Genomic DNA, 14,920 nt, shown 5'->3' on the forward strand with positions numbered 1-14,920 from the left:
ACTTAGTGATTGTTCTCCAATGAGAACAGCATCATATCAAAATCCTGGCCAATTGCGCTGATACTAAAATATCGACGACATAAATAATTTTTATAAATATTGCAATTACGGGTCGCCTTCTCGATTACAAAAACAATTTTTTTTCAGTGAGGTGCTCGAAATAATTATAGATTAATTGTAATTCTCGAGATGAATATGATTTTGCATGATAAAACTACTGCTCGAATAGTTCGAACGAAATTCCTGAATGTTTCGAAAGATGACAGGTTCAAAGCCACGGTAAAGAAGCGCTGTATGCGATGAGTCATCAAGAAAAGAAGCAACCGGCCAAAGTATCCAAAGCCCCGAGATGTCAAGCAGCCTGGTGCAGCTGCCGTCATTCAAGAGGACCATGTGGATATTCCCACAATATCAGATCTACTACTAACAAGAGAGCCAGACGTAATCAGCTCGTTAAACTACCTTTCCCCCATAAGAAAAATTTACCATGTAACAATTGGATTTCAGCAGGAGGATGAGAATATAGAGCCAAGGATTGAATCTCACAGGCAAGGGAGACCCTCTGAAGAAGCAGAATAGGAGAAATTCATGAATATCACGGGAATAATGAGGAAATGGAATATATATATATATATATATATATATATATATATATATACATACATATATATACATGTATATGTATATATATACTGTATATATTCAAAAATTATTTAAGACGAATGAGAGAGAAATGGGTGGGGAAGGGCAAACGAAGATGTGTTGGGAATAAAGTTTATTGCCCTAACGTTTCGACCAACTTGGTCTTCTTCAGAGGACATGTTGCATTACAATTAGACTACAAGTCTTGTACTCCCAGCGAGAGGGAACCCGGCCAGCTGTGAGCGGATGCGTCAGGTCTTGTCTTTGGCTAATGATTTAATTATCAAGACACTTTCTGTTTTTGAAAGGCATTTAAATCCGTCTCTGTCATTTTTATTTTCCCTGGAGGCGATATGTACAGCTTCCACAGTTTTTCTTTTCACGTCCCTCGTGTAGAATTTCCACGCGGCTCCAGTCAGGTAGGTTTCCGCACTTGTCTAGATGACGAACCCACCCATTTCTCTCTCTCTCTCTCTCATATATAAATATATATATATATATATATATATATATATATATATATATATATATATATATATATATATATATATACCCATTTCTCTCTCATATATATATATATATATATATATATATATATATATATAATTTATAACCTGGGGTATTGGCTGCTTGTTATTGTGGAAGTTCTCGGAAGTTCTCGGAAGTTCTCGGACCAGCATCTTAAGGTTTGGGTCTTTTAATGTGCGTGGATGTGGTACAGATGAGAGTAAAAGGGAAGAGATAGGTAGTATGTTTGTGAGAAGAAAGATGGATGTGTTGGCTTTGAGTGAAACTAAGCTGAAAGGGAAGGGCGATTGTGAGTTTGGGAGTGTAAGTGGGAGGTTATCAGGAGTGAAGGAAGGGCGAGGGAGGGAAGGGGTGGCTATACTAGTAAGTGAAGAGATAGGTAAACGTGTATTGGAGTGGAAGGAGGTTTCCTCAAGGATAATGTGGATGAAGGTGAAACTGGGAAAGGAGATGTGGGTTTTTGTAAGTGCATATGGGCCTGGCAGTGAGAAGAGTGTAGAAGAAAGGGAGGCCTTTTGGATAGATTTAAATGAGTGCATAGAGGGTTTAGGGAGAAGTGTAAATGTAATAGTACTGGGAGAACTTAATGCTAGTGTAGGTAAGGATCCAATTGATGGAGTGGTTGGGAAATGTGGAGTTCCAGGAAAAAATCGTAGTGGTGAGTTGATGGTGGAAATGTGTCTAGAAAGAAAGTTGATGATAGCAAATACAGTGTTTCGGAAGAAAGTCAAGCATAAGTACACATGGGAGAGGGTGGTGGAGGGAAGGGTGGTAGATAGAGCTTTAATGGACTATGTAGTGGTAAATAGGATTATGATAGGAAGAGTTAAGGATGTACATGTGCTAAGGGGAGAGGGTGGGGGAATATCAGATCATTTTCTGGTGGAAGGTAAGTTGAATGTGGAGGACAGATGGAGAAAGAGGAAAGGGACAAAAGGTAGGGAGGTGCTGAGAGTGAACTCTTTAAATGAAAAGGAAAAAGAGAAGGAGTACAAGAAGAAGCTGAAGGAGGAGTGGGAGGGAGTGAAGGATAGAGTAGAGGTAGGTGTGGAGCAGGAATGGGGATGGTTCAAGGAGGGAGTCACAAAGTGTGCAAAGATGGTGTGTGGAACAAGAAGGACAGGAGGAAATAGAAGAAAGGGTAGTGAATGGTGGGATGAGGAAATGAAGAAGGTTGTAGAAGAGAAGAAGCAAGCTTACACAGATTGGTTACAAAATAGGACGAGGGAAAAGAAAAGAGAAGTAAAGAAAAAGGTAAAGGAGGCAAAGAGGAGACCAGATGTGAAGTGGGGTAAGAGTATGACAGAAAATTTTGAAAGTAATAAAAAGATGTTTTGGAAAGAAATTAAGAGAGGAAGAGGAGACGAATCAAGTAGAGAAGAAAAGGTAAAAGGTGCAGATGGAGAGATGATAATGGAGGAGAAGGCAGTAAGGGGAAGATGGGCAGAATATTTTAGGGAGTTGCTAAATGTGAAGGAGGATAGAGAGGGAAAGATAGCTGCAGTGGGAAATGCTAAGAAAATGAGAGTGATGAGTGAGGAAAATGGAGGAGAAATAAGGAAAGATGAAGTGAAGGCAGTTGTTAAGATGATGAAAGCAGGTAAGGCACCTAATCTGGATGGATGCCATGCAGAATGTCTTAAAAAAGGAGGTACAGTGATGGTGGACTGGTTAGTGAGGTTATTCAATGTTTGCTGGAGAGAAGGTAGAGTGCCGGAGTACTGGAGGAGTGCCTGTATAGTTCCACTTTACAAGGGAAAGAAGGACAAGTGTGAATGTAGTAGTTTCAGAGGGATTAGCTTGTTAAGTGTAGCTGGGAAAGCTTATGGGAGGATCTTGATTGAGAGGATTAGGAGAGGAACAGAAGGAGTAATTGGTGAGGAACAGTGTGGATTTAGGACAGGTAGAGGTTGTGTAGATCAGATTTTTGTGGTAAGACAGATATGTGAGAAAGCTACAGGAAAGGGGAAGGATGTTTTTTGGGCCTTTATGGATCTGGAAAAGGCTTACGACAGGGTAGACAGAAAGGCACTGTGGGAGGTTATGCAGATATACGGGATAGGAGGAAAGCTTCTCGGAGCTGTCAAGATTTTTTATGAGAGTAGTAGAGCTTGTGTCAGGATTAGAAATGGAGAGAGTGAGTGGTTTGATGTAAAGGTGGGACTTCGTCAAGGATGTGTTATGTCACCCTGGCTGTTCAACTTATACATGGATGGGGTAGTGCGAGAGGCAAATGCAAGGGTAGTGGGTCAGGGATTGGAGATGGTTAAAGGAAATGGAGAAAAGTGGGAGGTGAGCCAGCTGTTGTTTGCGGACGACACTGTGCTTGTGGCAGGATCGGAGGAGGGATTGAGGAAGTTGGTGACAGAGTTTGGGAGAGTATGTGATAGAAGAAAACTAAAGATAAATGTGGGTAAAAGTAAGGTGATGAGATGTACAAGGGGTGAAAGTGGCAGTAGACTGAAAGTGAGCATTAAGGGAGAGCAACTGGAGGAAGTGGATAGTTTTAGGTACTTGGGTGCAAATGTGGCAGGAAAGGGTGGAGTAAAGGTGGAGGTAGAATGTAGATTGAGAGAAGCGAGTAAATGCCTTGGTGGATTAAAAAGTGTAATGAGGAATAGACATTTGGGAATGGATGCTAAGAGGAGACTGTATGAAGGAGTAATTGTGCCAACAGCACTGTATGGAGCAGAAACATGGAACATAAGAGAGGAAGAGAGAAGGAGTTTGAATGTGTTTGAGATGAGGTGTCTGAGAAGTATGATGGGGGTTACTAGGCTAGATAGAGTGAGAAATGAGGAGGTGAGGAGGAGAACGGGGGTGGAAAGGGAGTTGGGAGATAGGGTTGATGAAAGAATATTAGGATAGTTTGGACACATGGAAAGAATGAGTGAAGAAAGACTAGTAAAAGAGGTATGGAAGGCAGATGTGGAGGGAGTGAACATGAGGGGGCGTCCTAGGATGAGATGGATGGATGGGGTGAAGGGGGCTTTGGGGAAGAGGAGAATGTCTGTTGAGGAAGGACGGGAGAGGACAGAAGACAGGGGTGAATGGAGAATGGTTGTATATGGAAGATGTGATGCATGAGGTGGAATGGACGGGGGGATGGGGGGTGAGGTAGTATGTGTGAGCAAAATTTTGACGCAGCCCGAAGGGATTTCTCCCCGTCCTCTCCTTTATATGGGGGGACGGAGAGGGGGGGTCGCCGATTTAATGAAGCGGCCTTGCTGTGAATGAGCTGTGTCTTGCGACACTGCTTCTGACCCAGGGCAGTGGACAAGGTGCAGGGATGACCCGTCATCTGGGAGGTGCTACGATGGGAGGGAGGGTGGAGGGGTGTTGAGTGTTTTCAGGGATGGAATGGGTGGGAATGATTTTATGCCTTTTCCTTTTTGGCTACCTCCCTAGTAAGGGGGAAAAAGCCTTGGTATATGTATGTATGTATGTATGTATGTATGTATGTATGTATGTATATGAAAGAAGAAACATGTGCCAAAGATTAATAGAAAGAAGAAGGCGAAACAAGACTTGTTCAACAAACAGTGTAATATTGAAGAAAAAAAACAACCAGGCATGGCTTGCAGAAATGGAGGAAGAGAAGAAGCAATAAAACAAAACAATATTACAAACAAGCTAGAAATGACTACAGAAGAATTCGCAGGAAGAAACAAAATTTGAAAGAGGTGTTATAGATAAATGCAAGGTTGAACTTAAATTGTTTTATAGGTTTATCAACAGTAAATTTAGACAAAAAGAAGTACTCACCAAACTAATTGTGAGTGCAAGATCTTTGAAGATATAAATGTAGAAGTGAGGAAAGTGCTTAATCTTTTGGGATCATTGAATGTGGCAAAAACTTCAGGACTTAATGTAATCTCCTTAAAAAGTGTAAGGAATAACTGGCGGACAAGACTCACAGTCTTATTGTATGTTCGTTAAAAGAAGGTATAGTGCTGCTTGATTGGTAAAGGGCTACTGTGGTATTAATTCACAAAGGTGGAAGTAAGGAGTGTAACCTGTGAAAGAATACACCTGTGGTAGGGAACGTAAAGCCTCTTCGGACTTTCTTGACTTATTGAAGCAAAGAGATTTACAGCATGGGGAAGTAATCTCCTTCGGGGAGAGTCCCCAGGTACTCCCTCTAAGGAAGAGTCTCTCTTCTCTATGTGTGGCGACGCAGCCGCCGTATATACTGTATATGTGACTATGCCTATCTTTGCATCTCTACCGTCGGGTTTACAGTTAGATCATAGGTTTGGCATTTAAACAATACTATTTGTGTTTTAGTTGTAGTTTTAAGTGTCTGATTATTACTAATGGATGTGCCTTGACATGATGTATGGATTGGAGTTATAATTATGTGGTTTGGTAGGTATAAGGAAATGGTTATTGATCTGTTTGGCGACACTATGTACTTGTTTCGGTAACTTTTTCCGTTTGGCGGTGGCGTGATGGGTGTTGCATGTTTGAGTCTGGTGTTTACGATTTGAAAAGTGGAGGTCAACAAGATTGGAGGCATTGCAAAAGGTCAGTGCCTGTTGGGCACCTTGCATGCATGTGAATCACGTGTCAGGCATGTGAAATATTGTAATGGTTAGTAATGGTATATGGATACATTGCCTCCCCGACCTCTTTGAAGTATATCCTCGTATCTTGAGTTAAGGTTGAAACGGCGGGGGTTTGGCATACAATTGCAAAAAATTATAAAAAGAGTGAAAAGCGAGGAGGACTGTACACTATTGCAAAAATATCTAGACACTATTTTTGCATGGAACCAAGAATGGGAAAATATAGAAATAACTGGAAATGGGCAATAACGCCAAAAGACCATCATTAAAATATTCCTTGGGAAGTCAATGTATTACAAAGGCAAAAGAGGAGAAAGATTTGGGAGTGTTGATTAAAGACAACCTGTCACCTGACAGACATGTCAGCAGGATTGTAGGAGAGACGTACAGACTGCTGCAGAGGATTAAAGTGGCTTTTTACTATATGGATGGAGAGGATGAAAAAACTCATCGAAACCCTGATTCACCCAAGACTGGAATACGCGTCAGTGGTCTGGTCTCCACACAGAATGAAGGATATAAACAATATCGAGAGAATACAATGGGCAGCAACCAAACTGTTCCCCAGTCTGGTAGATAAATCATGTGTGGAGAGACTAAAAGCACTAGGTCTGCCAACCTTGAAAGATCGAAGAGAAAGAGTTGATAAGATTACTAAAGGGGATTGATTACACTGACAGAGGAGATCTCTTGATTAAAGATAGGAGGGTTTCAAGAGGTCATGAGAACAAATTGAGGAATACTACGTGTCTAAATGGTGCGAAGAAATACACTTTTCCATATAGATATATAAGTACTTGGAATAGCTTAAACACACGCACACACACACACACACACATATACATACGAGTATGTACATATACATATACGTATACATACATATAATGTGGATGTGATTCATCATTGTCTTGGATCACGTACTGGACACGTGATCCATAGATATTAGCCTCCCGAATAAGAGCTTGTTTATACATTGCTCGATTTAAGGGTAATGCTGTGACTTTGCACGTACACATTCCATCTCCTTGCTGAAGGGGGGGGGGGCGGCAGTAGTGGCATGTAGTATCTATGAAATATTTTCGAGAGTTTCTTGAATATTTCTTCCGCCATATATATTAGAGTGACAAAGAATAGGAGGTTGGTCTGACTTGGAGACATACTGTAAGTTAAAATACACGAGACTTGCTTGGACTCAAATTACCCATAGATTAAGATGTAATTCGCAGAGATGTTCACTTTAGTTTATCTGTTCTCCGGAGGGAATTTCTCCTTCAGCGCAACAAAATCGCCTGGGGGCAGCTAAAATAACTACCAAAATGTTAAACGCAGTAAAAGGGTAATCCTTCGTTTGTTTTTGTAACAAGCATATAATGTATGAATCAGATTTTGTCCTTTACCTAAGGTAGATTGAAGTCTTCTAAAAGCACTCTTTGTACTCGACTGTACAAGTTTACACTTGAGCACAAAGATGGGAGAAGAGAACATCCATTTTTTTTTCTCTTCCAGCCATATATCTTATAGTGAACTTATTGCATAATCATCTATCATGTAAGGGAGAAATGAAACCAGACAGGGCAGGAATTACTATTTATTCTTCAATTTTCAAGCAGTGCTCAAAGTTACACAGGATGTATAATCAATAGCAGTTCATAAAAACAATTGTTTTATCTCACGGTGTACTACTGGGATACAACCCAAGGGCTGCATATGTATGCACACACACACACACACACACACACACACACACACACACACACACACACACACACACACACACACACACACACACACACACACACACACACACACACACACACACACACACACTTCAACGAATGGACGGCTTAGAAGACGTTCTGAAGAAAATTGAAGTTTTGTGGATCCCAACGCAAAGAGAAGTGCCTATTGTATTTACAGGGTGGGGGGAAATTGCTCGTGGGGTAGTAGGAAAGTAGGGAAAGAGGAAAAGGGGAGGGATTACTGAGGGAAATGGAAGGAAATGAGGAAGGAGTAGACTTGGCCCAGGCAGACAGGCGAAAGGTAAACAAACGGCCCCCCGACGACGATGAAATGTCTAATAAAAATGTAAAGATTAGAAGTATAGATAAGAGCAATACAGTAGAAAGTGATGAGAATATTTTCCAGGGATTTAAAGAGGGTGGGGGGGGGGACACTAACCCCCCCCCACCAACTGACAAGACTAGAAGAGAAGGTCGATAAGATGATCGAGGACTTGGAGACGTAGGTTCGGTCATGTTAACAATATTATACGGAGAGTTGAAAAATTGGAAGAACTAGAGAAGACGAACAAAAACTTAACTAAGGAAATTGAAGAATTAAAAAAACAGTTAAAAGAAGTAAAAGATGAGAATAAAGTCTTAAAGGAGAATAATAAGGAGAACAAGGAGGGTTGGAAAAAAATTCAAGAAAATAGCAAAGTTGCATTCACTGACATAATCAGACAGCAAATGAATGAACAAACTGAAAACTCAGTTATTAAAATGATGAGACAGAAGGAGAATATAGTAAGAGACTTAGCAGACAAAAAGAAATGTATAATTATATTAGAAATGGAAGAGAAACATAACCCAGATAGAACCACAAGAATCAAAGAGGAAAATGAAAAAGTAAAAAATTTACTAGAATTAGTTCAGGAAGATGAACCAGAAATAATGAAACAAATCGAAGAGAAATTCAGGCTAGGGAAATATAGTACAGACAAGACCAGACCAATTAAGATTAAATTCAGGTCACAAACTACGGCTGAGAATATCTTATCCAAAACAGGGAAACTAGCAACAAGTGAACAATATAAAAAGGTATGGATAAAAAGGGAAATGAATAAAGAGGAAAGAGAGGAAGATAAACAGAAAAGACTTGAAGCAAAGGAAAAAAACGAGATAAGAACGGAGTCAGAAAAAGAGAGATTCTATTGGAGAGTAGTGAATATGAAACTTAAGAAAGTCGACATACAAGTGAAAAACAAAAGGGAAACAGAGAACACAATGGAAGTAGCAGAAAACTAAGAGTGTCTTACACAAATATAGATGGATTAATAACAGGATTGAATGAGCTGAATGATTATTTGAAAGAAAAAGAACCAGACATAATGGGAATTGTAGAAACAAAATTAAAAGGTCCACTACCACCCAACAGTGTAGGACATGATGCATATAATTATTGGATTAGAAACAGAGTGAAAAAGGAAGGGGGTGGAGTTATGTTCCTGACTAAGAAGGATATAAACGTGAAGTGTGTCACATATGGAAAGAATACAGTAGAGATGATAATGATGGAAGTAGAAGACAGAGATAAGAAGAACAGAAAGTTTGTGATAAATTATGTGCCCCCGAAAACAGCCTCATGGGAAGAGAGTGAACATAAAAGTATGTTAGAGGACACAAAGATAACATTAAACAAGATAATGGAAGAGGGAGGAAAAATAGTTATGATGGGCGACTTTAATTGCAAAGAAATCTGCTGGGAAGAAATGACAGTAAAGGGTGGAGACGGCTCACGGGGAAACGCTCTACTTGAGATGGTTACTGACCATACAATGACACAATGGATACAGGAGAACACTAGGTATAGAAATGAAGAAGAGCCATCGAGACTAGACCTAGTAATTACATCCAAACCTAGAATAGTGGACAAAATTGAATATAAAACACCAATAAGTAAAAGTGACCACATATTGATTGAACTGGAACTTAAAGAAGAAAAATATATGAAAAGAAATGAACAATATAGAAAAGGAAGAATGATGTATGAAAAAACAAACTTTGATAAAATAAGAGAATTCTTTCAAAAGGAAAACTGGGAAGAAATATACAAAGAAGAAACAACAGTAGAAGAGAAATGGAATATTTTGACAAAAATTTACAAAAAAGGAGTGGAAAAGTATGTCCCAAGACAAAAACAAGAAAAAGAATATGTAAAATACTGGTACAACAAAAGCTGTAGGGAGTTAAAAGACAAAAGAGACAAAGCCTGGACCAGATGGAAAAAAGACAGAAGACCTGAAAAATGGAAAATATATACCTGTTATAGAAATGAATATGTACAAATGTGCAGAGAGGAAAAGAGAAAATATGAAAAAGATATCATAGAAAAGTGTAAAGATCAACCAAAACTATTCTACAGATTTGTAAACAATAAACTGAAAAACAAACAAGACTTGGAGAAATTAAGACAGGAGGGAGTTGAATACACTGAGGAAATGGAAATGGCGGAAATTATGAACAAACATTTTAAATCAGTGTTTACAAGGGAGAACATACAACCTGAAGAGAACGAATGGAAAGAGAAAGTCCCCCCTATGGAAGAAATAGAAGTAACAAAGAATGAAATATTAACACACTTGAGTAATCTTGATGTCAGAAAATCGCATGGACCAGATGAAATAGCAAACTGGATACTGAAAGAATGCAGGAATGAACTGGCAGACAAAATACATAGCATACTAAATAGTTCCTTGAAAGAAGGAAAAGTTCCAGAAGATTGGAAAAAAGCAAATATAGTACCTATATATAAAGGAGGAAATAAAGAAGAACCTACCAACTATAGACCAGTCTCTCTAACAAGTACAATAGCAAAAATTTGTGAAAGAATTATCAAAAGTAGATGGGTAAAATATTTAGAAAATAAGAAAGTGTTAAATCCAAGGCAATTTGGATTCAGACAAGGACGATCATGCGTCACCAATTTAATATGTTTCTATTCAAGGCTAATAGATATAATACAAGAAAGAGATGGATGGGCGGACTGTGCATTTTTAGATCTAAAGAAAGCTTTTGACAAAGTACCACATAAGAAGTTGCTTAAGAAATTAGAAACTGAAGGAGGAATACAGGGCAAACTACTAAATTGGATGGAAGACTTTTTGCAAGAAAGAAAAATGAGAGTAGTGATAAGAAACCAGCACTCAAAATGGGATGAAGTAATAAGCGGTGTTCCGCAGGGAACAGTTCTGGCCCCAATAATGTTTGCTATATATATTAATGATATGGATGAAGGAATAGAAAGCTATATGAGCTTCTTTGCAGATGATGCAAAACTACTGAAAAGAGTGAAAACTGAAGAAGATTGTGAATCATTACAGAGAGATCTAAATAAAGTACAAGAATGGAGTAGGAAGTGGGAGATGGAGTTCAATACAAAAAAGTGTAGTATAATGGAATTTGGAAAAAGCAAAAATAGAATAACAGGAGCATATAAATTGGGAGAAGAAGGAATAAAAAAAGTAGAAAATGAGAAGGACCTGGGAGTCATTGTTATGAATAATATGTCACCTGAGAAACATATAAATAAGATTTTTGGAGAAACTTATAATCTAATAAGAACAATCAAAGTTGCATTTACATACCTGGATGAAGAAATGGTGAAGAAAATCCTAATCACCCTGATAAGACCAAGATTGGAATATGCAGCAACGATATGGTCACCAAGTACAAAAAAATGTATAAAAAAAACTTGAAAGAATACAAAGAGCAATTACAAAATTGGCACCAACACTCTCAAAACTATCATATTAAGAGAGACTAGAAAAACTTGAACTACAGACACTAGAGCAAAGAAGAGAGTGAGGAGATTTGATAGCTATTTACAGAATCATGAAAGGCATAGAAATTACTGACAGAGAGAATCTGATAAAATGGGATGACAGAAATACTAGAGGACACGGAAAGAAAATAAAAAAAGACAGCTATAGAAGAGATTTGAAAAAGAACAGCTTTCCTCACAGAGTAATAGACAGTTGGAACAAGTTAGATGAGAAAGTGGTGTGTGCAAAATCAATACATGAATTTAAAAATAGTTTAGATAAAATGAGATATGAAGACGGGACCCCACGAGCACAGCTCCCCTTCCCGTAAAATACAACTAGGTAAATACAACTAGGTAAATACACACGTCGGACGGACGGCGAAGATTGACGTCCTGAAAAAGTGAAATATTTGTGGATCTCAACGCAAATGAAGTACCTATTGTATTTACAGGGAAGGGGATTGCTCGTGGTGTAGTGGGAAAGTGAGGAAAAGGGAGAAAGGGAGGGATTACTGAGGGAAATGGAAGGAAATGAGGAGGGAGAGGACTTGGTCCAGGCAGGCAGACGCCATGTAAACAAGCACGGGCCAGAGCAATTTAGTGACGATGAAGGGACTAACAAAAATGTAAAGATTAGAAACATAGATAAGAGCAGCACAATAGAAGGTGAGGATAATAATTTCCATGGATTTAATGAGGGGGGGGGCGGATACCAACCTCCCCCGACTGGCAAAACTGGAGGAAAAACTTGTACAAATAACCGAACATTGGGAGATTAGGTTCGGTAGAATGTCAAAAATTGCGGAAAGGGTTGAAAGATTGGAAGAACTAGAGAAGGCGAACAAAAACTTAACTGATGAAATAGAAGAGCTAAAAAGACAGTTAAGCGAAGTAAAAGAGGAGAATGAAGAATTAAAAATGAACAATAAAGACAATAAAGAAGAAATAGCAAAAGAGGCACAGGGATGGAAGAAGATACAGGAAAATAGTAAAGTTGCATTTACTGATATAATTAAACAGCAAATGAAAGAACAAACTGAAGACTCAGTTATCAAAGTGATGAGACAGAAGGAGAATATAGTAAGAGACTTAGCAGATAAAAAGAAATGTATAATTATATTAGAAATGGAAGAGAAACACAACCCAGATAGAACCACAAGAATCAAGGAGGAAAATGAAAAAGTAAGCAGATTACTAGAATTAGTTCAGGAAGATGAACCTGAAATCATGAAACAAATTGAAGAGAAGTTTAGACTCGGAAAGTATAGTACAGATAAGACCAGACCAATTAAGATTAAATTTAGATCACAAACAACAGCAGAGAATATCTTAGCAAAAACAGGGAAACTAGCAGCAAGTGAACAATATAAAAAGGTATGGATAAAAAGAGAAATGAATAAAGAGGAAAGAGAGAAAGAAAAAATGAAAAGGAAAGAAGCTAAAGAAAAAAACGAGACCAGAACGGAGTCAGAAAAAGAAGAATTCTACTGGAGAGTAGTGAATATGAAATTGAAGAAATGGACCATAACAGAGAGAAACAAAAAAGAAACAGAGAATACAATGGAAATAACAGAAAGTTAAGAGTATCCTACACAAATATAGATGGATTAATAACAGGACTAAATGAACTGAACGAGTATCTGAAGGAAAAAGATCCGGACACAATGGGAATTGTTGAGACAAAATTAAAAGGTCCACTACCACCCAACAGCATAGGACACAATGTATATAATTACTGGATTAGAAACAGAGAGATAAAACAAGGGGGTGGAGTTATGTTCCTGACTAAGAAGGATATAAACGTGAAGAGTGTCACATATGGAAAGAACAGAGTAGAGATGATTATGATACAAGTAGAAGACAGAGATAAGAAGAGCAGAAAGTTTGTAATAAACTACGTGCCCCCAAAAACAGCCTCGTGGGAAGAGAGTGAACATAAAAGCATGTTAGAAGACACAAGAATAACACTAAACAAGATAATGGAAGATGGAGGAAGAATAGCTATGATGGGCGACTTTAATTGCAAAGAAATCTGCTGGGAAGAGATGACCGTAAAGGGTGGAGAAGACTCATGGGGAAATGTTCTACTTGAGATGATTATTGACCACACAATGACATAATGGACCCAAGAGAACACTAGGTATAGAAATGAAGAAGAGCCATCGAGACTTGACCTAATAATCACATCAGAACCTGAAATAGTGGAAAAGATAGAATACCAGGCACCAATAAGTAAAAGTGACCACATATTGATAAAGCTAGAACTAAATGAAAAAAAATACATGAAAAGAAATGAACAATATAGAAAAGGAAGATTGATGTATGAAAAAACAATTTTGATAAAATAAGAGAATTCTTTAAAAATGAAAACTGGGAAAGAATACACAAAGATACAACAGTAGAAGAGAAATGGAATATTTTGACAAAAATTTATATAAAAAAAAAGGAGTGGAAAAGTATATACCAAGACAAAAACAAGAAAAAGAATATGTAAAGTGCTGGTACAACAAAAGTAGTAGAGTGTTAAAAGACAAAAGACACAAAGCTTGGACCAAATGGAAGAAAGACAAAAGACCTGAAAAATGGAAAATATATACCTGTTATAGAAATGAATATGTACAAGCGTGCAGAGAGGAAAAAAAAGTGAAAAAGATGTCATAGAAAAATGTAAAGATCAACCAAAACTATTCTACAGATTTGTAAACAACAAACTGAAAAACAAACAAGACTTGGAGAAATTAAGACAAGGAGGAGTTGAATACACAGAGGAAATAGAAATGGCAGAAATTATGAACAAGCATTTTAAATCAGTGTTTACAAGGGAGAATATACAACCTGAAGAGATCGAATGGAAAGAGAAAGTCCTCCCTATGAAAGAAATAGAAGTAACAAAGAATGAAATAATGAAACACTTGAGTAATCTTGATGTTAGAAAATCGCATGGACCAGATGAAATAGCAAATTGGATTTTGAAAGAATGCAGAAATGAACTGGCAGACAAAATACAAAGCATAATAAATAGTTCCTTGAAAGAAGGAAAACTTCCAGAAGATTGGAAAAAAGCAAATATAGTACCTCTATATAAAGGAGGTAATAAAGAAGACCCTACCAACTATAGACCAGTCTCTCTAACAAGTACAATAGCAAAAATTTGTGAAAGAATTATCAAAAGTAAATGGGTAAAATATTTAGAAAAAAAAAAAAAAAACAGCGTGCTGAATCCAAGACAATTTGGATTCAGACAAGGACGATCATGCATCACCAATTGAATATGTTTCTATTCAAGGCTAATAGATATAATACAAGAAAGAGATGGATGGGCTGATTGTGCATTTCTTGACTTAAAAAAAGCCTTTGACAAAGTACCACATAAGAAGTTGCTTAAGAAATTAGAAACTGAAGGAGGAATACAGGGCAAACTGCTTAAATGGATGGAAGACTTTTTGCTAGAAAGAAAAATGAGAGTAGTGATAAGAGACAAACACTCAAGATGGGATGACGTAATAAGCGGTGTTCCACAAGGAACAGTTCTGGCCCCAATAATGTTTGCTATATATATTAATGATATGGATGAAGAAATTGAAAGTTACATGAGCTTCTTTGCAGATGATGCAAAACTATTAAAAAAAGTGAACACG

The sequence above is a fragment of the Oratosquilla oratoria genome, chromosome 9, assembly GCF_046742065.1.
Source record: "Oratosquilla oratoria isolate Oo_2021 chromosome 9, ASM4674206v1, whole genome shotgun sequence".
Taxonomy (NCBI): Eukaryota; Metazoa; Arthropoda; class Malacostraca; order Stomatopoda; family Squillidae; genus Oratosquilla; species Oratosquilla oratoria.